This window comes from Papio anubis, unplaced genomic scaffold (genome assembly GCF_008728515.1).
Source record: "Papio anubis isolate 15944 unplaced genomic scaffold, Panubis1.0 scaffold74, whole genome shotgun sequence".
NCBI classification, from domain to species: Eukaryota; Metazoa; Chordata; class Mammalia; order Primates; family Cercopithecidae; genus Papio; species Papio anubis.
Genome location: NW_022167625.1, coordinates 27277 through 54816, shown reverse-complemented (window position 1 = coordinate 54816; position 27540 = coordinate 27277). Strand labels below are relative to the sequence as shown.

General features: G+C 36.2%; 1 protein-coding gene across 4 annotated transcripts in view; it reads right to left on the bottom strand.

Annotated features, from left to right (window-relative positions):
* Positions 1 to 26190, bottom strand: part of LOC101019996 (transcription factor 12) — a 254403-nt gene extending 228213 nt beyond the window's left edge. For 2 of the 4 annotated variants that reach the window (XM_021941719.2, XM_031662548.1), the window contains exon 1: positions 25863 to 26189. The gene's annotated coding sequence lies outside the window, so the exon portion shown is untranslated. Of the gene's footprint in view, positions 1 to 25862 lie in introns of all 4 variants that reach the window. The other 2 variants (XM_031662545.1, XM_031662547.1) reach the window with 2 other exon arrangements.
* Between the last annotated feature and the right edge of the window lie 1350 nt (positions 26191 to 27540).

Genomic DNA, 27540 nt, shown 5'->3' with positions numbered 1-27540 from the left:
ACTTAGTTATTAGGACCCTATTATTTTTATGAATCTGTACTTCTTGTATCAAATGATTAATGCATATTTTAATAACTTTTTTAAAAGAGTTAATACAAAAGATGAGTATCTAGTATAGACAACATTGCAGGCACAATTTCAAGTGAACCAGAGGCTTTGAAAACACAGAGATTATGTGAACAGTGTTTTGTTCATTCCTGTGGAGCTCGTATTAAAGTTCCAAATTTGAGAGATATTCTACGAGTCTGGGGAATGTGGTGTAAAAAACACTGTTACTGGCTGGGAGCAGTGGCTTCCGCCTGTAATCCCAACACTTTGGGAAGCTGAGGCAGGCGGATCACGAGGTCAGGAGATCGAGACCATCCTGGCTAACACGGTGAAACTTCGTCTCTACTAAAAATACAAAAAATTAGCCAGGCGTGGTGGCGGGCGACTATAGTCCCAGCTACTTGAGAGGCTGAGGCAGGAGAATCACTTGAACCTGGGAGGCGGAGGTTGCAGTGAGCCGAGATCGCACCATTGCACTCCAGCCTGGGCAACAGAGCAAGATTCCATCTCAAAAAACAAAAACAAAAACAAAAACAACAACAACAAAAAACACTGTTACCATCTCTCCAGTATCATTAGATACCACTGAGCAATCTTCCAAGCATTTTCTTTGCAACCAACACTGTAGAATAGCAGCAAGTATTCCTCTAAGAGTCAATCCAAGAAAAAGGCGACCATAAACCTACAAAATCCACTAATAAATGGAACTGCAAAAAATTTTATGAAAAGTTGTATTTTAAAAAATCACTTTTATTGAACATATAATGGAAAGTGATTTTGATGAATGTTGTCCTAATGAAAATAATCAAACCATAACTTAGTCTTTTTATGACTTTATATTTTCTTATATCAAATGATTAATAAATATGAGGCTTATGTGTATTTTAATTTTTATCTCATTTAGAGGCAGGGTTCTTGTTCTGTCATCCAGGCTGCATTGCAGTGGCATGATGATAGCTCACTGCAACCACAAAATCCTGGGCTCAAGTGATCCTCCCGCCTCAGGTTCCCTAGTGCTAGGACTATAGGAACATGCCACAATGCTCAGCTAATTATTATTATTATTTTTTATTTTGTAGAGACAGAGTCTTACACTATGTTGCCTAGGTTGGTCTTGAACTCCTGGCCTCCAGCAATCCTCCTGCCTTGGCCTCCTAAAGTGCTGGGATCACAGGTGTGAACCACCATGCCCAGTTTTGCATGTATTTTAAATACATTTGTAAAAATATAGAGAGGGAGGAAAAATGGGTGCCAGTTACAGAGAACATCTCAAGCAAAATTTAAGACACACACAAAATTATGTGAAACTATATATTCAATTTTCATCAAGTGACTTCTATAAAACAAAGAAAAAGCAAAGATTAATGAAATAAAATGGTAATTAATTAGGTGATGGAATCACCAGCTAAAGAGTAGTATATACCACTGATATTGGACATGACAAGGGGCTCAAAGAATGCTATAGAATAACAAGAATCTGGCTAGGTTTTAAACTCAAGCTCTGTAGTTTTATTGTTAACATATCCAGACTCTTAGTAAAAGGTCGTGGCTGGCACTGACAAAGGCAAGAGTCATCTTTTAGCATCAATGACTCCTTTCTGCTAAAGACAATGGCTGTACAAACACAGAAATATGACAGGAATAATAAACTTTCCAAAGCTTCAGCCATAAGACCAAGGTAAGCAGAAAAAGGAAATTACACACAGAAGATAAACAACACAGATATTATACAAATTGACCAAAATCTGAAAAAAATACTTATTGACAAGAAAATAGTTGCAATACAGTGATGAGGGGTAACATTTTTCCTTTTAAGGTATTTCTGAATTATCATTCCCATATTATTTTCATCATTCCCATTTCTAGTATATGCATGCCAATTCAACAATTTCAGAGAAGTTAGTTCCTTGACTCATATACTAAAATGGTAGATGTAAGAGAAAGTTCAGCAATAATTAATGATAGAAACACTTTTGAGTCTTATTTGACTTTCTAATAAATTTTTTCCATTTCTATTCAACATCATTAAAAGGGGTGATCAATAACAGAAAGACTTCAATTATCCTTTTCCCTGTTAATCTTTTATGTAAATAATCTCTTAGTACCTGCTTTTCTGAATGGAACCAATTAAGCAAAATGCAATATATTCTGATTCTATGTGCTCCATTTTTAAAAGCATGCTGTTTTAACTTGGTATTTTCCAGTAAGGAACATTAAATTCTAGACCTCATATCTAAAAACAATAGTTTGTGAACTTAACAAAAGCAATCTGCCACCTTCTTTTGTGAAAACACTTAACAAGAAAAGTAACTAAGAGCAATCATAAATTACTATATATACAGGCAGTTCCCTAAAAGGCTGAGACCTTAAAGAAGGAATAAAAAGGTGAAATTCAAGTTTTTAAGGTTTCAGAGAATAAGACTCTTAGAGGAACAGGTAAACTTCTTGGCCAAGTCCAACATTTGCCATTACTCCCCTTTCTAGGAAGAACACAGATTTAGACTACCTTCTTATGCTCTACTCCCATCTTAGTATTTGACCAAGAGTATTTTCTTTCTAGTGTCAATAAAAAACTATCCCACAGCTTCTCTCCTATTTCTTCCCTTTCATCAAGCCACCAGAGTCCTACAGGCATCTCTAGGTTTTGATCTACTACCAAAAACTGGAAACTGGATTTTTTTTTTTTGGTGGGAGGAGATGCTTTTCTATGCCCAAAGCACCTATTGTGTTTCCCTCCATCCTCTCCCCCACCACCCACCACATATAGGCCCTGTGAACAAATTATTATTAACACTGTGGAGTTTTAGTAAGTAAAGCAGCCTGAAAGTAAAAGGGAGGAATCAGGAGCAAAGCTGCTGACATGAACACCAGTTCCTTCTCTTCCCACTTGCCACTACCAGACCTATCACTAAAGACTCCGACACCCTGAACTAAGACTAGGGTAAAGTGAGAAATAAGACAGGAAATGGGAAAATATTTTCAGTTAGTAGTGGTGAGTCTGATGAGCCAAGAAAGAATGAAAGGATGAAACAGGGAGACAGCATACAAGAATGAGAGAAATGGTCAGGATATCCCTGCAGCAAAAGCAGTAAGAAAAGCAATTCAATCTGGCCATACTGGTAGGGTATCATAAATGAGAGCCTTCCCTGTGGGAAAGAGACACACATATAGTTGGGAGCAAGGGCACAGGGAAAATCACATACACATTTCTCTCTTTTTCTCCCCCCATCCTCTGATGCACATGTGCACTGTGCTTTTAGTAGCACTGAAATCAAATTTTTATTCAAGAAAGTAAAATGTACTCTAAAAATATCAAATCTCAGCACTGTCATAAATAAGGGAAACATAATATACTTTGCAGGATTGCCATCTGCTGTAGGGGGATCCAGCAAATGATTTGATGAAAGAATTCTGACTGGAGATAGCTATATCACATAACCAAAGCTATGAATGTGTCTATCTTTAATAGTGTCTCTATTCAATTCTATTTGTAGAGTAAGGATATTCCTTTAGATAAGACTCAAAGGCTGCAATCAATTGTAAATTAATATATACCTAAAAAACCAACACCAAGATTTTTTATTGTATTTTTCACATTTTAGATGCTCATGAAATAAATCTACAAATGCATTTTCCCAGAAATACATTGTGAAATAGGATCAATTAGAATATAATGACAAGTGCTTTGTTATTTTGCTACACATTAATAAAAAAGGAAAAGCTAGGAAAATATTAAAATTGCAAGGGAATTTAATAGAAGTTAAAACATGCTACCTCATCTAAAGTATAAAACATTATAGAGATTTTTTTTACTTGTAAAAAATTTAGGTTCTGTGCAGTGAATTGTCAAATAAAACAGTCTAAAAACCAAAAAACACATATGTAAGAAAGTAAGTCCGGTAGAAAGATTAGAAGGAATCGCCCTTTCTGGTCATCCTTAATAATCCAATCAGAATTTTTGTTTGGCATTGTTGAGACCAAAGATTTACAAGTACAGATGTTCCATTAAAGTCTTTAATGCCACAGTACAGTACAATAAGGTAATGAACACATGGCTAATTTCATTAAAAAAAAAAATGGCTAATTTTGAAAATGACTTTCAAACACAGATTTTGCTATATTATTGTTACTAGCCATATCACCCTGATACAAATGCCCTGTAAAGATACAAAAGGAAAATCCAGTGACCGATTTAATCAAAGAAGTAAGAGTACAGGGCCAAAAGGAAATGCCAAGTCTGTCTCTTTAAGAAAAACAGAGACTGCCTGATGGCCAGGAATTGAAAGTAATACGTTCCCAGGGGTCGACTTGGGAATTGTCTAATGGGAACTATAGAGTGATCTGGTGGTCACTGTATCTTAAAAGATTTGTTCTGTCTGAACAGACATTCCAACCCTGACAAAGCCTCTTGAGCTACCTTTAAAACTCCCCTAAACTAGCTGTCAAGTTTCTAGAAAGAAGGAAGGGTCCTCCCTACATACCAGAGAAGCAAGTATTCTCCCAATCTAAATACCAAAGCCCTGTACCTGAAGACCAATGCCAGTGTTTTCTTCCACAGAAGCACTACCAACAGTTTTAAAAAACGAAAAACAAAAAACAAAACCTTGATGCGATTTTTAACACAATCAAATCATCTCTGACCTGCATTACTATAATAGTTTCCTAAACGTTTTTTCTTCTTCTTGCCTCTCCTACTAAAGCAACCTTTTAAAAACAAACCAAATCATGTTCATCTTGTGCTCAAAACCTACCAATGGCTTCCCAACTCATTCAGAATTATTAATAAACGCAATGGTCTACAATGTTTTACAGGTTCTGCCTCCTGCCTCTCTGAACTCATCTCCTACTATTCTTTCTCTTACAATAGTTACTATAAATCCTAGGGCTGGTGGAAAGAAAATATCTAGCTAGCTTGCTATCAACTACATAAAGGCTCTGGGGAGTGAACAAAAACAGGCTGATTTTGGATGAAAATATAAACTTGGAAGAAGAGACCAGAATGGGTGAGTTTCTCTTTTTATCAGCGTTCAGGGACCAGCACAGGTGAGTTTTCCATTCTGAAACCTTTGTCCTGCAGGCAAGCAGCCATAACCTATAGTAACTAAAATTCCAACAGAAACCCCACTGTCTTTTTGGCCTGAAGGAAAAGAGGACAGAGACAGGACGACCACAGTCACCAGAAAGTGAGGATAGAATCCGAAAAGGGAGAAAGCCAGAAAAGAGAGGTCTCAAATTTTTTATTTATCTCTGCCCAAATATTTGGCTGAGTACTGGAACACCATTCACAGGGCAGGCATAAGGCAGTTTGTAGCTGAGACTAAAAGAACCGAATTGAGATTTGAGCATCTACCAACTTCAGGCAAGAGATAATTTTTGCTATGAGTCTAACCAAAAGCAAATGGCTCACTAAAACAAATACATCAAAACTCTTTGGAAGAACATGAAATAAGCCAATTTTTCCACAAATAACATACATAATATCCAAAATTCTTTGACAGTAATATGTAACCCAATCTCAAGGGAAAAGATAATCAACAGAGGCTAACAGCAAGATGACCCAAAGTAAAATTTTCAGACAAGGACATTAAGGCAGATGCTGTAACTATGCTCAATGAAGTAAAACATACATGCTTTTAATGGAAAAAAAAAAAAAGTGAAAATATCACAAAGAAAAAACATTTAAAAAAACTAAAATTAAGCCAGGTGTGGTGTCTCATTCCTGTAATCCCAGCACTTTGGGAGGCCAAGGCAGGTGGACTGCTTGAGTCCAGAAGTTTGAGACCAGCCTGAGCAACATGGCGAAACTCTCTACAAAAAATTAAAATTAGCCAGGCACGGCAGTGTGCTCCAGTATTCCCAGCTACGCGGGAGGCTGACACTGGAGGATTGATTGGAGCCCGGGAGGCAGTGGGCGCAGTGAACTGAGATTGCATCACTGCACTCCAGCTTTGGTGACAGAACGAGATTCTCTCTCATAAATAAATAAATTAACTAAAAATAACTAAAATTGGCTGGGTGCAGTGCTCAAGCCTGTAATCCCAGCACTATGCGAGGCTGAGGCAGGTGGATCACCCGAGGTCAGGAGTTCGAGACCAGACTGACCAACATGCTGATACCCCATCTCTACTAAAAATACAAAAAAGTAGCTGGGAATGGCGGCGGGCGCCTGTAATCCCAGCTACTCGGGAGGCTGAGGCAGGAAAATCGCTTGAACCTGGGAGGCAGAGGTTACAGTGAGCTGAGATCGCACCACTGCACTCTAGCCTGGGCAACAAGAGAGAAACTCTGTCTCAAAACACACACACACACACACACACACACACACACACACACACACCCCTAAAATTAAATATCTGAAATTTAGAAAGAAATTTCCTGGATGGTTTTAAGAGTGAACAGAGACAACAGAGTAATAGTAAGTGAACCTGATGACAGATCATCAGAAATTATCCAATTAATAAAAAGAGAAAAAGGATTAAAAGAAAATGAACAGCGCCTCACAGACCTAAGGAAAGATATTTAAAAGACTAACATAAGTATAATGAGAGAATAAAGAAAATATGGTAGAAAAAAGTGATTGAAGAAATAAGGCCAAAAAATTCACAAATGCAGTGAGAGACACAAATTTACTGATTAAAGACTGTATACAGTGAACCCCACAGAGTATAAATAAGAAAACCATACACAGACACAACATAGCCAAGCTGCTGACAACCCAAAAATAAAGAGAAAAGTTTGAAAATGGCCATAAAGTGACATACTAAATTGAAAGTAACAACATTTCAAATAACTAAGAACTTGTCTTCAGAAACTATGAATGCTGGCAGATGTGAAAAAAATATCTTTAAAGTGCTTGGGGCTGTGGGATGTGGGAGAATGATTATTAACCAGAATTCTATACTCAGCAAAAATATCCTTCAAGAATGGAGTTGAAATAAAGACCTGTTCAAATAACAGAAAATTAAGAACTCATTACCAGCATAACTCTGGTATAAGAAATATTAAAAGAAGTTCTTCAGGCTGAAGGATAATTTTTTTTTTTTTTTTTTTTTTTTGAGACAGTTTTGCTCGTTGCCCAGGCCAGAGTGCAATGCCGTGATCTAAGCCTACTGCAACCTCCGCCTCCCAGGTTCAAGCGATTCTCCTGCCTCAGTCTCCCAAGTAGCTGGGATTATAGGTGCGCACCACTGCGCCCAGCTCATTTTTGTGTTTTCAGTAAAGATAGGGTTTCACCATGTTCACCAGGCTGGTCTTGAACTCCTGACCTCGGCCTGATTCGCCTGCTTCGACCTCCCAAAGTGCTGGGATTACAGGCGTGATCCACCGCACCTGGCCCAGGTTGAAAGATAACGTTATCAGAGGAAAACCTGCATCCTAGGGAATAGTATCATATATAATAAATAAAAAGACTAATTTTTCCTTTAATGTTTTAGAACACATAGAGCTTAGGAGACAAAAAATTATTTTCTCTCCTAAGAGTTACAATGAATTTAGATGTAATACATATGATAACTATACCACAAAGGAAGGCAGTAAACAGACGTATAAAGTCAAAAGAGTTCTGCCTTTTACGTGAAGTGGCACAATATTAACTCTACATAGCCTTTGAGAAGTTAATGATGTATGTTAACATCCCTAGAGAAGCTACGGTGGGGGGGGGGGGGGGGGGGGGGGGGGGGGGGGGAACAGAGGCATTGCAAAAAAGCCAGCTAATAAAAGGAGTTCTAAGAAAATCCCACCCCAAAAGAATGGAGATACAGTAAAACAAAATACAGTTTGAACACACAGAAAACAAACAAATTAGTAGACCTAAATCCAACCATACAATAAAACGTTCCACTTCTGTCTGGGAAAGAAGACAGGGAAGTGATGAAATAGATACTCCTTTTCTCAGTGGGAACACACCTCATTGCTCTGTGAGCTCATAAGGTTCATGTTGCTGCCCTTCTTGAACAAGACAATTAAAATTGGGTTTGGTGATTAGAAAAGGAAGATGAAAACACTACAAATGCACTTACCCATTAAACAAAAAATATACAACACAAACCAACGTGAAAGTGCAAAGGCTTTTTGTTTTTTGTTTTTATGGTACTCATTAGGATCATAAGTCAGTACCAATAAAGCAGTTTCTGCATAACTATCAAGCACATTTTGGTGGATTTTTGCTGATTACCTAACACAATTTGCTATGTAAAAACAGCTGTGTGAGCAATTACTATTATTAACTTAATTCCACAAACAATTCTATTCATTTGCTGTAATGAGGCCCATGCACTCCCTGGTTCAAGTCTTAGACCATTAATTCCTATAATGACAACACACTCTGCCTCTCTGAGAGGAACTCTAAAAATTTTCCTTTCATATTTTCCCTATATTTAAAAATTTCCCTCATAGTACCAAACTACCACCCAATTCTTTCCATACTCAGAAAGAAAAATTTATATTCATCACCTTCACTCCTTACCATTTACTCACTCATTAATTAATCTCTTGCTATCTATCATCTTCTGGATCATACCAGCAAAACCAAATGCCAGGCACACAGCAGGCTCTCAGCAAACATTTGTTTACAGGATAAAACTGAACTCTTTCAGGTCATCAAAGCCATCCTAGTCATAAAATATAACTCTTACTCTTATTCTTCATTTCTTTGATCTCTATAGCACAGGTCAGCAAACTTTTGCAATAAAGGGCCAGATGATAAATACTTTACGCAACTGGGGGCCGATCCCTTCCATACCAACTACTCAACTCCACAACTCTAGCAAAAAAGCAGCCACAGGCATTCTGCAAACAAATGGGAGTTGCTGTGTTCAAATAAACTTTATTTACAAAAAAAAAAAAAAAAAGGCGATGGGCTACAGGTTATATTTACCTCTGTTCTGCGGTGCCTGATCCTGTTAACCACCTCACCTTCACCACACTGGTCTTGTGAATGTCTTGGATGTGACAAAATAAAAACAGCCAAAAAAGCAAAAACAGACAAGTGGGACTACATTAAACTAAAAAGCTTCTGCATAACAAAGGAAACAACAGAGTGAAAAGGCAATCTACAGAATGGGAGAGAATATTTGCAAACCATAACTCTGATAAGGGGTTAACGTTCAACATACATAAGAAACCCCTACAATTCAACAGCAGAAAAATCCAAATAAGCCAATTTAAAAATAGACAACACATGTGAATAGACATTTCTCCAAAGAAGGCATACAAATGTATATCAAAAGCTGCTTGGCATCATAAATATCAAGAAAATATAAATCAAAATCACGGTAAGATATAATCTCACACCTGTTAGAATGGCAATTATTAAAAACACACATACACAAGAAAACAAGTGTTGATGAGGATACAGAGAAACTACAGCCCTTGTACGTTGTTGGTGAGAATATAAAATGGTATAGCTGCTATTAAAAAAATGGTATGAGGTTCCTTTAAAAATTAAAAAACAGAACTATCATAATGACCCAGCAATCCCACTACTAGTTATCCAAAACAATTACAATCAGCATCTAAAAGAGATATCTGTATTCCCATGTCAACTGCAGCATTATTCACAATAGCCAAAATGTGGAAACAACCTAAATGTCCATTAATGGATGAAGTTATACTGTTTACATGAGCACTATCTAACATGTCTCAAATTAACAGCAAAGGCCACATTCAGGTCTTACTCTGTATCACCTTCAATGCTGAATACACAGAAAAGCTCACTAAAGAAGTTTTTTATAAACAACATGACACTGCTACTTAATATAAGGACAAGTTTTCTAGTAGCAGCCATAGTTTTTTTGTTTTTTGTTTTTCGTTTTTTTTGAGATGGAGTCTCACTCTGTCACCCAGGCTGGAGTGCAATGGCATGATCTCGGCTCACTGCAACCTCTGCCTCCCAGGTTCAAGTGAATCTCTTGCCTCAGCCTCCCAAGTAGCTGGGATTACAGGCACCCACCACTAGGCCCAGGTAATTTATATATTTTTAGTAGAGAAGGGGTTTCATCATGTTCGCCACGCTGTCTTGAACTCCTGACTTCAGGTGATTCACCTGCCTCAGTCTCCCGAAGTGCTGGGAATGCCACACACCTGGCCTAGCTATAGCTTCTTATCCACTTACGTTCACTCTCCCAGTCTCCCTGGTGAAGGGCATGACATTGCAAGGCAGCCTTCATAAAAGATACAAGTAATGACCAAGGCACAGAACAAAGGTAATCACACCAAGAATGCACTCAGCTGAAAGCCCTGATACAGCACACTGTTCTCATGAAATGGACTAAAAAATTCATACAAATTTGTTATATGTATGAGTGTACATATGTAAGCAAAAATTATTGCCATGTAGATTTCTAAATTCTGAACTCTCATAATGTCTAAACCTTCCTGATTTCAAAATATTATTACAAAGCTCTAGTAATTAAAACAGTATGGTCCAGACATAAAGTCATGTCATTAAAAACAGAATCACAGACCAATGGAACGTAATAGAGAACTCAGAAATCCATGCATGTATGGTCAACTGCACTTTGACAAGGATGCCAGGAATACATAATAGGCAAAGGATAGTCTCTAAAAATGGCAATGGGAAAACTGGACGTCTACATGCAAAAGAATGAAATTGGATGCTGATCTCACATCATATGAAAAATTCAACTGAAAATGGATTACAGACTTGAACATAAGACCTGAAACTATAAAGCAAAGAAAAAAACCAGACTCTCTGGGTAAGATCCAAATCTATATGGTTAAATGAAAGCACTCCCCAGTCAATACGGCATGTGGTGGCTAGACAAGCAGAAAGCCAGTGTCTTCTTTGCTTAAGAAGTCAGAAAACAGGCTGGGCGTGGTGGCTCATGCCTGTAATCCCAACACTTTGGGAAGCAGAGGCAGGAGGATCACTTCAAGTCTAGGAGTTCGAGACCAGCCTGGGCAACATAGAAAGACCTCATCTCTACTTTAAAAAAAAAAAAAAAAAAAAAAAAGCAGAGGAGGAAGAAAAGGCAGAATCCAGAAAACAGATTTTGAGAATGCCAATGTGACTGGAAATTATGGAAGGAAACACAAGGGAGCAGAAAGCCACAGCTGAGAAAGGTCCAAAAATTTACATTTAATTTCCCCTTCAATCTTTATGACCTCTCAACATAAACGTGAGGAAGAATACAAGAATCCCAACTAAAAGCAACAGCTGGAACACTAAAATAACTGATCACAGATTTCAGATGCTGGCTACCACAGCAGAGACTAATTAGAAAGGCTTGGTAAATAATCTGGGCTTTCTACAGACCTGCCTTAACAAAGCAAAACACCATGCCTCAAGATAATTAACCAATAACGTAACTACTTACCAGAGCAAAAACAAAACTGCAAAAATTAACAAAAGCCAAAACTTCTACAATGTATCATTTATATTTTCCAATATGAAATTAAAAATTACTAGATGTGTGGTGAAATAAAAATGTGACCATTAGTCAACATATCCCAAGATGACAAAGATGTTGGAATAATAAAGGGATTTTAAAGCAGTTATTATAAATATTCGAACACGTTAAGAAAAAGATAGTCAAAATGAATGAACAAATGGAGGCTCTTAAGAGAGAAAATCTTTTAAAAAAATAAAATTCTAGCATTGACAAGTATAATATCTGAAATGAAAATTTCATTGGATAAGCTTAACAATGAACTGGAGCAGCAGAAGAAATGGTAAGTAAAACTGAACACACATCAATATAAAATTATTCAATATTAAAGCACAAAAAATACTGAAAAAATTAATAGTTTCAGCTACCTGTCAGATAACATTAAATGGTCTAAATGCATGTAATGAGAGTATCAAAAGTATGTAAGACAAAAAAACTGGCAAAAATTTCCCCAAATCAGTGAAAACAACTTGTAGATCCAAGGAACTCAGCAGTCTCTAAGTCGGAGAGAACTACAAAGCAAACCTCACCAATGCACCAATAGTCAAAATGCTAAAGTGCAACTGCAAAGAAAGAAATCTTCAATTCACCAGAGAAGATAAATTACATAAGGGGAAAATGATACGAAGACTTATCAGAAACAATAAAGGAATGACACCCTTTAAGCATGAAGAGGGAAAAGGAATGTCACCTCAGAAATCACTGACTAGAAACCCAAACTACAAGACATGCTAAGTAGAGTTTTTAGGCTGAAGGAAAATAATACCAGATAAAATTCACAACCACAAGAAAAAAGAAAGCATACAGATGGCAAATATGTGAGTACGATAAAGATGATTTCTCCTCTATTTTCTTTAAAATGCACGTGATTGTTCAAAGCAGAAACTATAAAGTTGTTTTGAAAACCTTGTAACATTTTTATGACAAAGAATAAGAAGAGGTATACAGAATAATACTTTTCAAGATCCTTAATTTTACACTGATATAGTAAACTAAAAGCTCTGAGTAAACTGTGATTATACTGTAATTCCTAGAGGAACCCCTAAAAATAACCGAAGGAGGTCCAGCTAAAAAGCCACATTGAGGAATTAAAACTGAATTTAAAAAATTTGATTAATAAGTCAAAAAGGGCAAAACAAAGACACAAAATAATTAATGGCACAAAAGAAAACAAATAGTAATGTTACAAAACTAAATATATCAATTAGCACAAAGAATTAGAGAGAATGCAGAGCAACTAGAACTGTCATGGTAAAATCAGTCTTTTGAAAACTGGCAATTTTTCAGAGTATTAAAATAATTCTAAACTCTGACCTAGAAATTCCAGTTCATGGTAAATAAAAAAATATATATATCCACAAACAGAATTACACAAAAGTGTTTATAGCAGACTTATTTGTAATAGCCAAAAACTTGAAAGAGCCCTAATGTCTATTATTGATACAATGAAATACTACCATTCAGCAACAGAAAGAACAAACTGCTAACACACACAACAAGGTGGATAAATCTTGTGAGCAAAAGCAGCCAGACACAGAAGAGGACACAGTATCTCATTCCATTAATGTGCAATTCCAGAAGTAACGAAACTAATCTATGGTGACAGAAATCAAAACAATGGTTGTTTGGAGTGGGTAAGGGTTGACTGGAAGGAGACATGAGAGATCTTTCTGGAGTGCTGCTGGGTAGGTTCCTGGGAAGCAGATGGAAGTATCTGCAAAATAGATTCACTGAAAAACGCTCTCATGTTCAACCTATGAGTTGAAGGTAGGGCAAAGGGGTAAAGGGAGAAGCTGAATTGAACTACACAGCAACAAATGCCTCAGCTGATCACATGGGAAATTCTGGAGCTAGGATGACATTTGAGAACTGTCCCAAATTGCTGCAAGTGGGCCAAGACCTTTATACCTCTCCCTCCATCCCACGGCCCCCAGAAAGTGGACACAGGCGGCCTCCAGAAAGTGGATGTGACCATGGTCAAGATGGCTCTCTTTAGCAGAGGGTAACTCTTGAAGAGCAATTGTGGTTGAGTCATTCACCAACACTTCCAGCAGCTGGAGGAGTAAGTAATACTATATTTTTATTGTACCTTTTCTATGTTTAGATACACAAATAATCATCATTGTGTTACAACTGCCCACTGTATTCAGTACAGTCATATGGTACAAGTTTGTAGTCTAAGAACAAAAGGCTATACTATACAACCTAGGCGTGTAGTAAGCTATACCATCTAAGTTTATGTAGGCACTGTACCCTTTATGACGTTAGCAATAGAATGAAATCACCTAACAAGGCATTTCTCAAAACATATCGCTATTAAGTGACACACAACAATGGGGATATGTTTTGAGATATTATATATTTACACTTGATATTCAAGAGGGAAAAAGGTTTTTTCAGTTGAGGCTAATATTTTCTTTATAAAATTTCCAGAAATATTTATTTTCTCTCACAATCCAAATAGAGAAAGGTGAAAAATCAAGAATTCTTTTCTGACATTTTTGTAATATTGTAAGATAGTTACTGTTCAAGGCAGAGATCTCCATAAGTCAACCAATTTTTGCTCATCTAACCCCATTACAATTTCTTATATTAAGAATCCTTATTAAACTACTCAAATTATTATTGTTGAGTAGTTTTAGGTATACAAAATCACTTATCTTGTTCAGTCTTTCTGAAAGTAAGATGGTAATCAAGATAGCAACAGAAGACAGTAACTTAACAGAACTATTTATAGAACACACTTCCCTTTGGTAACCTTAAAATACAAGTGAAGGGCTAAAATCTCACCATTTATTCTATAAACAGCTATGATAAAGTAACTTGTTTGTACTACCAAGCATCATTTTAAATGTTCTAAGTATTATACAGAATACCTATCAAGTATGTAAAACCCTTTAGAAAAAGCAATGTCAATGGCAAAATGCTGGCAAAATACTTATAGGTGACAATATTTCCTTAAGTACAAATTTATTCTAAATTTGCTGTGTCCTTTAGCTGAATTAGACATGATCCCCACTTTAAAATTTTCAAACCAAAGAACTTGTAAAGATGAAAGGCATAGTTTAGTTTCATCTCTGCCTATGAGCAAGAAACCAGACTGAGCTTCTTAATTTCCTCAGTTACAACATTAACAAGATTGGGGAAAAAATGGGTAAAATATGAGAAGTTTATATATTGTTCAGAGCTGCCTCAGGAGGCAAGAAGGGAAATACTGAACCTTGGTGTACCTTTAGTTAAAGGAAGATATTTATCGATAGTGTGAAGGAAACTTGAGAGATTAAGAACATTTAATATATGCATTCCAATAGTTAATTTAAGAATGTCAGCCAGGCATGGTGGCTCACGCCTGTAATCCCAGTACTTGGGGAGGCCAAGGCAGGTGGATCACTTGAGATCAGGAGTTCGAGAACAGCCTGGCCAACATGGTGAAACCCATCTCTGCTAAAAAATAAAAATAAAAATGAAAAAAACATACAAAAATTAACTGGATGTGGTGGTGTCAGCCTGTAGTTCCAGCTACTCGGAAAGTTGAGCCAGGAAAATGGCTTGAACCTGGGAGGCGGAGGTTGCAGTGAGCTGAGATCGTGCCACTGCACTCCAGCCTGGGTGACAGAGCGAGACTCCATCTCAAAAAAAAAAAAAAAAAGGTCAGAAAAAACGAATCTAATTGATGTCCTTCCATAACCAATTTCTCAAACTAGTTTCTGAGTTTCTCTTCAAGTCAGCCAAGAAAGCAGAATATAGTGAACTCTGTAATAACTATGTAAGGTGACAAACTCAAGAAAACATGCTTTAGAATTAGCTAGACCCAGGTATGATGCCAAGTTTTGATATTTGCTAGCTATGTGATGACCCTATCTAAGTCTGCTTCTTCCTCTGTTAAATGTGGGTTGATAACAGTATGTAACTCAGAGTGAGGCTGAGAATTAAATGAGATGACGTTGGTAAGGCATTTAAATACAGTGTCTGTCATACAGTTAAATGCTCAATAAATGTAAACGATCTGAAACTGTAAGGAAAGGCTTTTCACTCCTATTGTTAGAGAACTCATTTGACAATTTTTCAGTGAAGAAAATCATGGAAGGCAGGCATCTGCTGCTTTATGAAGTTGCTGGGTCTGAGTTGGACTTCCCATTTGTGGTACTGCCTCTTCCAGTATCAGTTCCTCTCTGACTGGAGTATTGACAGCCTGCTGGAGCAAACAGCCTCTGTACATAAAACTTCTCCACATGGCTAGGCACAGTGGCTCAGGTCTGTAATCCCAGCACTTTGGGAGGGCAAGGAGGACACATCGCCTGGGTCCAGGAGTTTGAGACCAGACTGGGAAACACAGCGAAACCCTGTCTCTACAAAAAATACAAAAATTATCCAGGCATGATGGCATGTGCCTGTAGTCCTACATGCTTGGGAGGCTGAGGTGGGAGGATCGCTTGAGCCCAGGAGGTAGAAGCTGCAGTGAGCCATGATTATGCCATTGCACTGCAGCCTGGGTTACAGAGGGAGATCCTATCTCAAAACACAAAAACAAAAACACAAATAAAAAAAAAAACCTCAACATGAACGACTTATTATAGCAAGTGATACATAAGATATTACCACAGAGCGTAACACTGACACAATCCTGATCCCACTATTCTTTAAAGGCAATCAGGCTGCAAAGATACTCATTTTTACCACAAATCAACTCTTTTCCTACCTTGATGAGAATAAAAACCTAGAAAATGAAAAAGAAACAGTATTCATCTTATGGGGGAAAAAAGAATTTGAGGTATTAATCTAGACATAGTTCAAGTTGTTTGTCTTGAATGCCACACCCTTTTTTGCCCCAGTTTCCTTTTGTGAAAAGGAGATAACATAGGGTTTGCCTACTTAAGTGGTTCAGCATATAATGTGTCTGGAACACATTTTACACGTGGTCATTTCTAAGTGTCTATAATCACTTACCATCACAAAATGGTCTCCCTGCACTGTTTCACTGAGTTGTTTTAAAAGATTAACACATGACAGAAAATATGTTACTGTTTTCTACAATGATCTAATTATATCTGCTTTCCACTGCTGAACATTTTCTACTCAATAAGCATTCAGTGAAAATCTACTATGATTCTGGATGCTTTCTCATTCACTCCCCCACCAAGTTTATCTTCATTGCTTTTTGTATGGTAGGTTCATCAGTATCACAAATGATCAAGAAAGTTAAACTCAATAAAACAGATGTTTTCTCCCAAAATAGCCCATTCCACTTTAAGTCCACTAACCTCAAAACATGTATTTGTATGGAAAACATAACAAATCCATGAACATTTGAAAATAATGAATTATTACTAAGCAGATGTCATCCTAAACACAGTCTTATTAAAAAAAAAAAAAAACTACCTGAAAAATCACATAACTAAAGTCAGCATGAAAGGCTCTACTTCAAAGAAAAGATCCATAAAATTTTGACCAGAAAAATGGATAAAAGCAAGGCTGAAAAAAAAAAAATTAGAATAGCTAGAAAAGAAAAAAAAAATGGTAAGGCAAATTAGTCACAAATCTGGAACTCTGAGAGTGATGATTCATTCAACGAGTAGAATATATGCCCTGTAAATTTCTCTAATGAACAAAAAGTTCATTTTAAAAACTAGTAATTAAATGATGATATAAGTAACTTCACTTAAAGAATCCACAGGTAAATTTTTTTTTAAGAGATGAGGTTTCATCATGTTGGCTAGTCTCATCTCAAAACTCCTGACCTCAAGTGATCCGCCTGTCTCGGCCTCCCAAAGTGCTGCGATTACAGGTATGAGCTGCCATGCCCGGCTGGTAAATTCTTAAACAGTGAAAAATTTAAAACTCAAGCAGTAGAGCTTATATTATCATATAAATTTACTATGTGTTCTGACTCTGTTCATGTTTCTAAGAGTATATAAATTCAGTAATACAGTATTAGCTCCTATTTATCCTTTTTTTTTTCACTTTCCCATTTAATTCAAAAACTGTTTCTTCTTGTTTCCAATTTGAAAGTGTCCAATCTGAATGTAAAAATTGTACTACTTTTTCTCTTTTATATGTTAAGCTTTTTTAAATAAAAACTTTCTTTCCATCACAGTTTTTGGTAAAAAAGTAAGATATAAGAAAAAAGTTTAACGTGTTAACTTTAAAAAGAATGCATGAGGGGGAAAACTGAACGGAACTAAAAAAATAATTTCACTTGCAAAGTTGAATTTTTTTCTTCCTTTTACTATTTTCCAAAATTTCTGAAATAAGTTTATAAGTTAAAAATGAGTTTTCTTGAAGAAATAACTTAAACCAAAAACAATCAATGGACAAATACAAAACTACTAGCCTAACACTTCACAGAATTCATACACAATCAGAAAGACTTCTAGAAATTCAGTATCTTTTACTTTGCTAACATTCTGTTGATCTAAATATTACTTTAAATCAATTAAGAATACCCAGTTTCTCCAAAGAAGACATACAGGTTTCTTCTTTGTATATTCTTATAGGTATATAAAAATGTGCTCAACATATCTAATCATCAGGGAAATGCAAATCAAAACCACAATTAGATATATATCCTCACACCCATTAGAATGACTATTATAAAAACACACACACACACAAAACATAAGAACATAAGTGATAGTGAGGACATGAAGAGACTGAAAGCATTGCTGGGGGGAATATAAAATGATACGGTTGCTATGGAAAAGAGTATGGCAGGTCCTCAAAAAATTAAAAATAGAACTATCATAATGATCCAGCAATTCCACTTCTGGATACTTATCTAAAAGAGTTAACATTAGGATCTCAAAAAGGTATCTGTATTCCGTTTATTACAACATGAATAGCCAAAATGTAGAAATAACCTAAATGTCTATTGATGGATTAGTGAATAAAGAAAATGTAGTTTTAGTGGGTCTTTAGATGAAAAATAAAGAAAATGTGGCACACACATGCAATAAAATATTATTTAGCCTGAAAGAAAAAAATTCTATTACTCGTGATAACACGAATGAACCTGCAGGATGACATGTTAATAAAATAAGCCAGTCACAAAAGGACAAATACTGCATAATTCCACTTATATGAAGTATCTAAAGTAATGAAACTCAGAAGCAGAAGGTATAATGGTCATTACTGTAGAGTGGGGAACTGTTACTCAATGGGGACAGAGTTTCAGTCATGCAAGATGAAAAAGTACTAAAGATCTGCTGTAAAACAATGTGCACACAGTTAACAATACCATACTGCACACTTAAGAATTTATTAAGAAGACAGATCTCATGTTTTTTTAACCACAATAAAAAACAAAAAAGTAGACCTAAGAATTTATAAGAAAAAATATTTATATGTAAGGCTGGGCACAGTGGCTCACATCTGTAATCCCAGCACTTTGGTAGGCAGAGGCGGGAGGGTCACTTGAAGCCAAGACTTCGAAACCAGCTTGGGCAACATAGTGAGATTCCCATCTCCACAAAAAAAATTTGTGGAGAATGAAAAATGCTGCCTTTCACTCTTATTTAAATCAATTTGTTTACTTAATCCCATTACTAATGTACTGTGGTTCTTCATATTTATGAAAGTCATTTTGGATGTCATAAGAAGAAGACATGACCATTATACATCAAAAGTTTACTGAACACATTTTTTCCCTAAGCCTTGGATTGGGACCTGGATTGGGAATCCAGGTATAGTGGTGCATGCCTGTAGTACTGGCTCCTCAGGAGGCAGAGAGAGGATGATCAATTCAGCCTGGGAGTTTGACGTCACAGTAAGCGATGACTACGACACAAACTTCAGCCTGGGCAACAGATTAAGACTTTGTCTGTATACATTACAGCAGGAAAATCACGTTTTTTTTTTTTTTTTTTTTTTTTTTTTGCATATACCAAAAAGTGATGCCCATTTCTTTAGCCATTATCTTTTTATTTCCATAAGAACACTCTGTTTTCAATCCTTTATCTTCAAAGAAACATTACTACTTTTGTTTCCCTTCATCCATGTCCATCTGATGAACCACAAATGAGCCAGACCCAAACTTGCTAAGGATTCACTTTATTCCCTCCCACATAAGACAAGAGGTTGCAGTGAGCTGAAATCATGCCACTGTACTCTAGCCTGGGCAACAGAGCAAGACTCCGTCTCAAAAAAAAATAATAATAATAATTGAAAAATAAAATAAGGTAAAAGATACTTTTGTAATTAAATTGACTAAATGGGCATGCAGGCAACAGCTTGAAAATGGCAATTATATTAATATAAAATATGTTGCCAATATACCAAGAAAGGATTCTAATTACAGGTCCCAATCCAAGGCTTAGAGAAAAAACGTGTTCAGTAAACTTTTGATGTAATGGTCATGCCTTCTTGTTAAGACATCCAAAATGACTTTCATAAAATGAAGAACCACAGTACATTAGTAATGGGATTAAGTAAACAAATCGATTTTAACAAAAGTGAAAGGCAGCGTTCTTCATACAAACTAACTGGCTACTATAAATTTTGAAAGACCATTTTCTCATTAAAAAAAAACCTCAATTATTTTTGCTTTTGTATAAGTGATGTCTTTTGTATTTTTAACTCCAAGAGTTGCCAAAATAAGCCCATTTACATGTGATGCCTGCAAACTAGCAAATTTACATTTGGATTTTGTTGGCTTTGGACCTGCATTCTGTTCTCTTCTTTGTGCCATTGTTGTTTTTAGGTTTGGCAGTGGCTCTAGATCTTTGTTTAACTTAGTTTCTTTGTCTAACTTCTGCAGTATACACACATTATAAAATTAGCATGAAAGAACACTTTAGCTTTCATCACCACAACGAATTCCCACTGTGGCAAAGGCTTTTTTGCAAATTATGCTTATGTGAATACAAAGGGAAAAACATAGACATAACACCTAATTTATCCACCTGAAGACAACATAAAAAGTAAATAAGAGAAAGAACTATTTGGTTCAATAGTATAAAGAAAAGATTCATCGTGAAGATTAACATCCAATTTTAACGTACTCAAAGCTGAGTAATTAGAAAACAGAGACCCCAGCAGTCAGAGCTAAATTTGTTTGACTGCCAAATTGACCATCTTTCTTTTAATCTTTATTGTACTTTTCTATCTTCCAAAGTACTGCATCTGTCTTCCAACGCATTTTTAGTTTTACCAAATGTAGAAGTAGTACCTGATGTCAGGTAGGACGTCCTGCCTCAAATTCTTCATGTGATTATAAACATAATAGTTTAATTTGTTAAAGTTAATACATAAGAGCCTCATCATAGATTCACGTAAGTTAATCAGGCAACAAATATCAGTAATTTAAAAGGGATTTTTTTTCAGTGTGGTTTTCAGAACACTATGAGGAAATGTTAAATTGTACAAAAATAGCCAATATGCACTTAAGCAGAAATTTTGACTGTAATAACATTCACAACACCCAACTACATAATCACAAAGTCAGTTGCCTTCACATCCATATTATACGTTAATTACCCTAAATGTAATTTTTCACCCTAATCAAGGCAGTAGTATAATTAGGAAAATTCAAAAGAACTACTTACATTGGCTCTAAACTGTTTTTTGTGTTTACATCTGATCATGAGATATTCTCAATATCAAGAGAGTTCATGTCTCTTCAAAAATAAAGAAATCATAGGGTAAAGACCTCATTTGAAACGGCTTTTATCTTCTCCTACTGAATACTAGCCTAAAAACAGCTGTCTCTTAGTTTGAAGGTTGAGCTCTTCCTCATATCATTTCTGGAGGAAAGGAAAGGCAGTAAACTTTTCAGAAAGTCAAACTCCTACTATTCAGCCAATTTTTACGGAACTCCTTTCCATCTGTTCCCTGACATTTCAGTCAGGTTATGCACTTGCCAAAGAGCTTTCTTCCAATACTGAATCCACTGGTGAAGACAAATGGAATAAGATCAATTTACTTTTTACCAACTATAATTAAAGGATAAAAAGCCATCGTGATGTCAAGATAGGCTCCACAATCAAATATGCAGCCCATGTTATAAACAAAATCAGGAATCTAGATTGAACGATAAATCAGTGGTTCAGAATTCTTTGCTCTTTTGTTGCATTAAAAATGTACTCTACAATGGGGAGATAAAAAAGGATCCATATAATCATGTTTTCAGAGACAGAAGATACTTTTTCAAAAGAAAGAAATAAAAATCCTGAAGAGGAGTTTGAATATTATTTATAAGTTACTCAAAAAGCCAATAATAGAAGTTCTTATTCAGGAAAGAAAGTGAGATAAAAGAGATACTCATGAACTCTGGTTCAGTATTTACTGGAAAACTTAATCAAGAGAGACCTGAAATAATTTTTGAAGCAGAAGTTAGAATGTTGGATCAAAGAGTAGTACAGTTATATTAATATAAAGAAATTACTAGGTCTGGATGACAGGCAATCATGACTTCTGACAATCTCAAAGAGCTGTGGCACCTAAGTGATAGTTACTGTGTCAGAGGGCAGGAATGTTACTAGTAACTCTTGTCCTTTAGGAGGTCTGGAAGAAACCCATAACTGTATAAGTAAATGGGTCTCATGATTCCTGAAAAGCCATTCTGCAACAAGAAGGTCCACTGACTCAATAAGTAAGCATAACCCACAGACAGACACAAAACAAAGTTTATTACAACGTTTATTTTGGGGGCAGCAGGTAAAAAAGATTCTACCACGTGGACTATTCGAAGCAACAATAAAAATAAAACCTGAAGTTATGATAAAATTAAGGATTTTTTTTGGTCATAGGTAAGGAAAGGTCTGACAGAGAAACAAAACCAATGACCAGAAAACACTTGATGAAGTAGATGGAGAGGTATGAATTGAATTCCACTAATGATCAGAAAATATAAATAGCCTGAATGGGAAATCAAGTTAAATACCTGGGTATACAAATGACAATGAAGTAACTGGCTGACAAAATGCGAAGATTGAGGTTGAAATATTTCACAGAGCCTCAGAAATAGGGTAAACCAGGGGATGAGTTTCAATATGAACAAATATGTAACAAAAAACAACCCAAGCTCTATTTATTAGACATCAGGCATTAATTAATGACCTCTCAATTATAGCATCAATTAAACAGAAAAGTGAACACGGATGTGTTCACTCAACCTTAATACAGTAGAAGACAGCCTTCAATGTACCTTTAAACAAATTAATAAAATCAAAAAGGCAACAAGTGGAAGAATACTTTGTAAGTTTTGTGAATTAATGGTATGGAATGAAGATACACCAAGCAGTCTAGCCTACAGAGTTAAGGTGAAAGTATCATTTGACAATTAAGAGCTAGGCACATATCACAAAAATCATAGCATTTGGAGTACCTTTTCCTTTTTCCTCATTCACACAAGAAAAAAAATCAAAGGCCTAGTCACCTATCCAGTGTCCTCTCAGCTAACTACAGTACCAATAATGTACATATATTTGCATATACCCAAGGAACCACTGCACTTCATTACAATTCTAACGTTTACCCCTATGTCTACAATATACTTGGAACAAGGACTAGCTAAAGAATAATGCAGATCTCCCTAATCTTCCTTTCCCCTGTCCCCAAAGTAGCAGTTTCCTACCAAATATAACAAAAATGCTCACTACAAAAAATTTTTACATAAACTCTATGGCTTCTTTGTCACTTTTCTTTTTCTTCACGTTACAAGTTACATTTTATTATCCTCTCCTAATTAAAGGAAGGACATGCTTTGGCAAGAATGCAAAGGTAAGAACAGCATATTTTCAGGCTGGTTGAATCACCTCTAGAACCCTGAAGTCAAAGACTCAATCTGTGATATCACAAAATAGTACCCAGATATTTTTTCTTTTCTTTCCCTCCCTCTCTCCCTCCCTCCCTCCCTCTCTTCCTTGTCTCCACCACCCCCACCTTCTTTCTTTTTGAGATGGGCTCTCTGTCACCCAGCTGAAGTGCAAGTGGTATGGTCATGGCTCACTGCAACCTCTAACTCCTGGGCTCAAGCAATCCCCGTCTCAGCCCCCTGAGTAGCTTGGACCACAGGCATGCACCCTCATGTCCAGAATTTTTTTTTTTTTTTTTAAATAGAGATGGGGCCTCACTACGTTGCCCAGGTTGGTCTCAAACTCCTGGCCTCAAGTAATCCTCCTACCTCAGCCTCCCAATGTGCCAGGTGTGAGCCACCACACCTACCCCATACTTTTCTATTACTGAGAGTTTGCCCTACCCCAGCTTCCTAACCAGATGTTGTGAATAAATAACTATTAATCCCTTTTTAATAGAACAGGAGTTTTTTCACTTAATTTTGTTTTTACTCAAACTCTTATGAATATTAAGAATCTTACAGTGCTGAATATGATAATATCCTATGATTTGGTTCAATATACATACGTGTACTAGCACTGGAAATAAAGTCCTTCCTGAAAAAGGAATACTGGTTTTCTGCCACTTCTAATTAAACCACATGTGTAAGTACATGTGTGTGAGACAGATCAACTACATATTCATAAGTATAAAAAAGGAAACGGAAATCAGTACTAAAATTGATACTACCTTCCAGTTAATTTGTCCATTAAAAAGCAAGGGTACTATTTACAGCATCAGAGAATCAAAGAAATGGAACATATGCTCATAAGAAACCAAACAATTTTCCAAAGCAGTCAAAATTGTTACCAAGACCCAACACAACGTAAGAGGACAATCCAGAATGGCTTCTTTTTTCTCCTTATCCTCTATTCTCACTAGAGCTCTTGATCTTCTACTGTCCACTTACTTCATCCTACAGTTAGGGAACTTACACTACTTTTTTTTTTTTTGGAGACGGAGTTTCACTCGTCACCCAGGTTGGAGTGCAATGGCACGATCTCGGTTCACTGCAACCTCTGCCTCCTGGGTTCAAGCGATTCTCCTGCCTCTGCCTCAGCCTCCCGAGTTGCTGGGATTACAGGCGTGAGGAACCATGCCCAGCTAATTTTTATATTTTTAGTAGAGATGGGGTTTCACCATGTCGGCCAGGCTAGTCTCGAACTCCTGACCTCAGGTGATCTGCCTGCCTTAGCCTCCCAAAATGCTGGGATTACAGGCATGAGCCACTGCATCTGGCCATTTATACTACTTTTTAAATCTGCAGAGGATGTCATTTTTTAAACTACCTTAATTTTCTTACCAGATTTTATCACCTCACAGCAAACAACATAAGAAAATGATTACACTTTAAATCACTTACCTCCCTGTCCAGTTAAAAACAACTGACTTCTTCCCTTAACTGAAACAACCACATCATCTCAACACGCTATTTATGTGTAGCTGTCCTAATCCTTTGACTTACTATAAGGAAATGTTCAAAAACTTCTTCTACACAGAGGAAAATAATATAGGATTTGCTTCTCTCTTTTCTCTGCTCCCCTTAAAAGTCCCTCTGAGAGATGATACCAAAAACGCAAGCAATAATTTTTTTAAAAGGGTAAACAGGACATCATGAAAACGAAAAGAAACCTAAAACAATCTACAGAATCACATAAGGAATTTATATTTAGAATATTTTATAAAGAAATATAACAACTCAGTAATTTTTTTAATTTTCAATTAAAAATGGGCAAATAATCAAAATAGTTCTCCGAAGAAAATAAACAAATAGCCAATAAGCACATAAAATAGATGTTCAACACCATTAGCAGCCACTAAGGAAATGCAAATCAAAACCACAATGAGATACCATTTCACAACTACTAGGCAGTCTACAATTAAAGAGACAAATAAAAACAAATGCTGCCAAGGATTTGGAAAATTAGAACCCTCATATGCTACTGGTGGGAATGTAAAATGGTGCAGCTACTTTGGAAAACAGTCTGGCAGCTTCTTAAAATCTTAAACAGAGTTATTACATGACCTGGCAATTTTACTTCTAGATACCTACCAAAGATAAATGCCAGATTATAAATCCAGTCAACCTCCCCTTTAAAATATCTCTTCTCCAACTTTTATTCCATTCCTATGACTTCTTCAGTGAAACAAACAAACAAACAAAAAAAACACCTTTATCTATATCAAACTTTATCTATATCAAGATACCTTAATTACCATTATCACTGGTGTGCTGTTCAACTAATTCCACACACTTAGGGAAAACCAAAATGCTTTGAATAGCCACTGTTCAAAATCTTTCAAGAACCTCTCAAAGCCCAAAACTATTTAATGTGTCAGTCAAGGCAGCAGTCTCCAACCTTTCCGGCACCAGGGACTGGGGGTAGGGGGTGGGATGGTTTCGGGATGAAACTGTTCCACCTCGGATCATCAGGCATTAGTTAGATTTTCATAAGGAGTGCACAACCCCCCGACACGTACAGTTGACAATAGGGTTTGGTTCCTATAAGAATCTAATGCCACTGCTGATCTAGGAGGTGGAGCTCAGGAGATAACGTCTGCTTGACCATCACTCACCTACTGCTGTGCAACCGGGTTCCCCAGTCTGTGCCCAGGGGGTTGGGGACCTCTGAGTCAAGGCTTCTCACAATGTGATCCTGATCCAGTTTTCTAATTCCATAAGACCTCCATTAAGAGTCTTCTAATCCTGAAAGGCCAGGCTTTTGATGCTTTTTCCCCCAAAATATAAACAAAGAAAAAATTTTAACTTATCTAAACCACCCTTCAAAGTTCATTAAAAGCACCTTGTGACAAGACTACAAACACTTTTCATGCTCTTATTTGAATAAAATTATTGTTTCAGAGACTGGGCACCAGTGGCTCACACCTATAATCCCAATACTTTGGGAGGCCGAAGTGGGAGCATCGCTTGAGGCCTGGAATTGGCAACCAGCCTAGGCAACATAGTGAGATCCCATCTCTACAAAAAAATTTTTAAAAATCAGCCAGGCATGGTGGTGCATTCCTGTAGTTCTAGGTTCTTGAGAGGCTGATGCGAAAGAATCGCTTGAGCCCAGGAGTTCAAGGCTGCAGTGAACTATGATCAAGACACCGCACCCAGAATGGGTGACAGAGCAAGACACTATTTCTGAAATAAAATAAGATAACATTACTCTTTCAGGAAACACTATCATTTAATCACTTTGGAAGTTTAAATCCCCAAGTCATTCACTGTGTGTAACTTTGTACAAATTACTCAGATTCCCAAGACTGTTTCTTCATCTGATAATTAAGGTAACTGTACCTATCTCATTGCAGGGTTGTAAGAATAAAAGAATTCGTGTTAAATACACATAAAAGTACTAAGAAAATGTTAATATTATTAACAGTTTCTAACATATGTGCAGTGATCTGGAAACTTATATGTTGAGGAAAATATTTTATGTTGATATTATTTCTTCTATGGCACCCAGAAAATGGGAAATTATATGTTCCTAAAAAAAAAAAAAAAAAATAGGGGAATCACAGCAAACAGAATTTTAAATGACAACATCACCTATTCAAATAGTAAAACTTACAGATTATTTCTCATTGTTTTGTTAAAGGCAGTATTGTGAAATGGAAATAACACTGACCGGGAGACAGTGTACTAGTTCTGGGTTTAAGTCACTATTATACTGCTTATTAACTATATGGTTTTGGGAAGCCATTATAATTAGATACTGGTCCTTCATAAGTAAAATAGAGACAATAGCACTATTAAAAATCACTGTATCACGAGTATGAAATGGAAAGTATACAGATATGAGATTACTTTTAAAACTACATACATATCCTTATAAATCTACATATATGTATCATTTAAAATATTTTCTATTATGTATTATATTCATTGCCATAATTTATGAACCTGTTCACAACAGTAAGACACAAGTCTGAACATATGAAACCATAAATGATCTTAAAATCAAACATTATTAATTTCCTTTGTTTCTCCAACACTGCAATCCCTTTCACAGGTGGCAAATTTTACTGAGTTCAGCTACAAACTCAACTAAATAAAGGGCGAGCTCTTCTTACTCACCCAGAAGTGGTCAAGTGTAATGACAAAACATATGGCAAAAGGAAGAAAAAAAAAAGTCATCAACAAGAAAAGCAAAAACCTAAAGATTCTTCCATTCATAACGTAATAGTTTATTTGAACCAAAAACAACAACAAAAATAATCTCAGTGACTTAAGTAAAATCTGAAAATG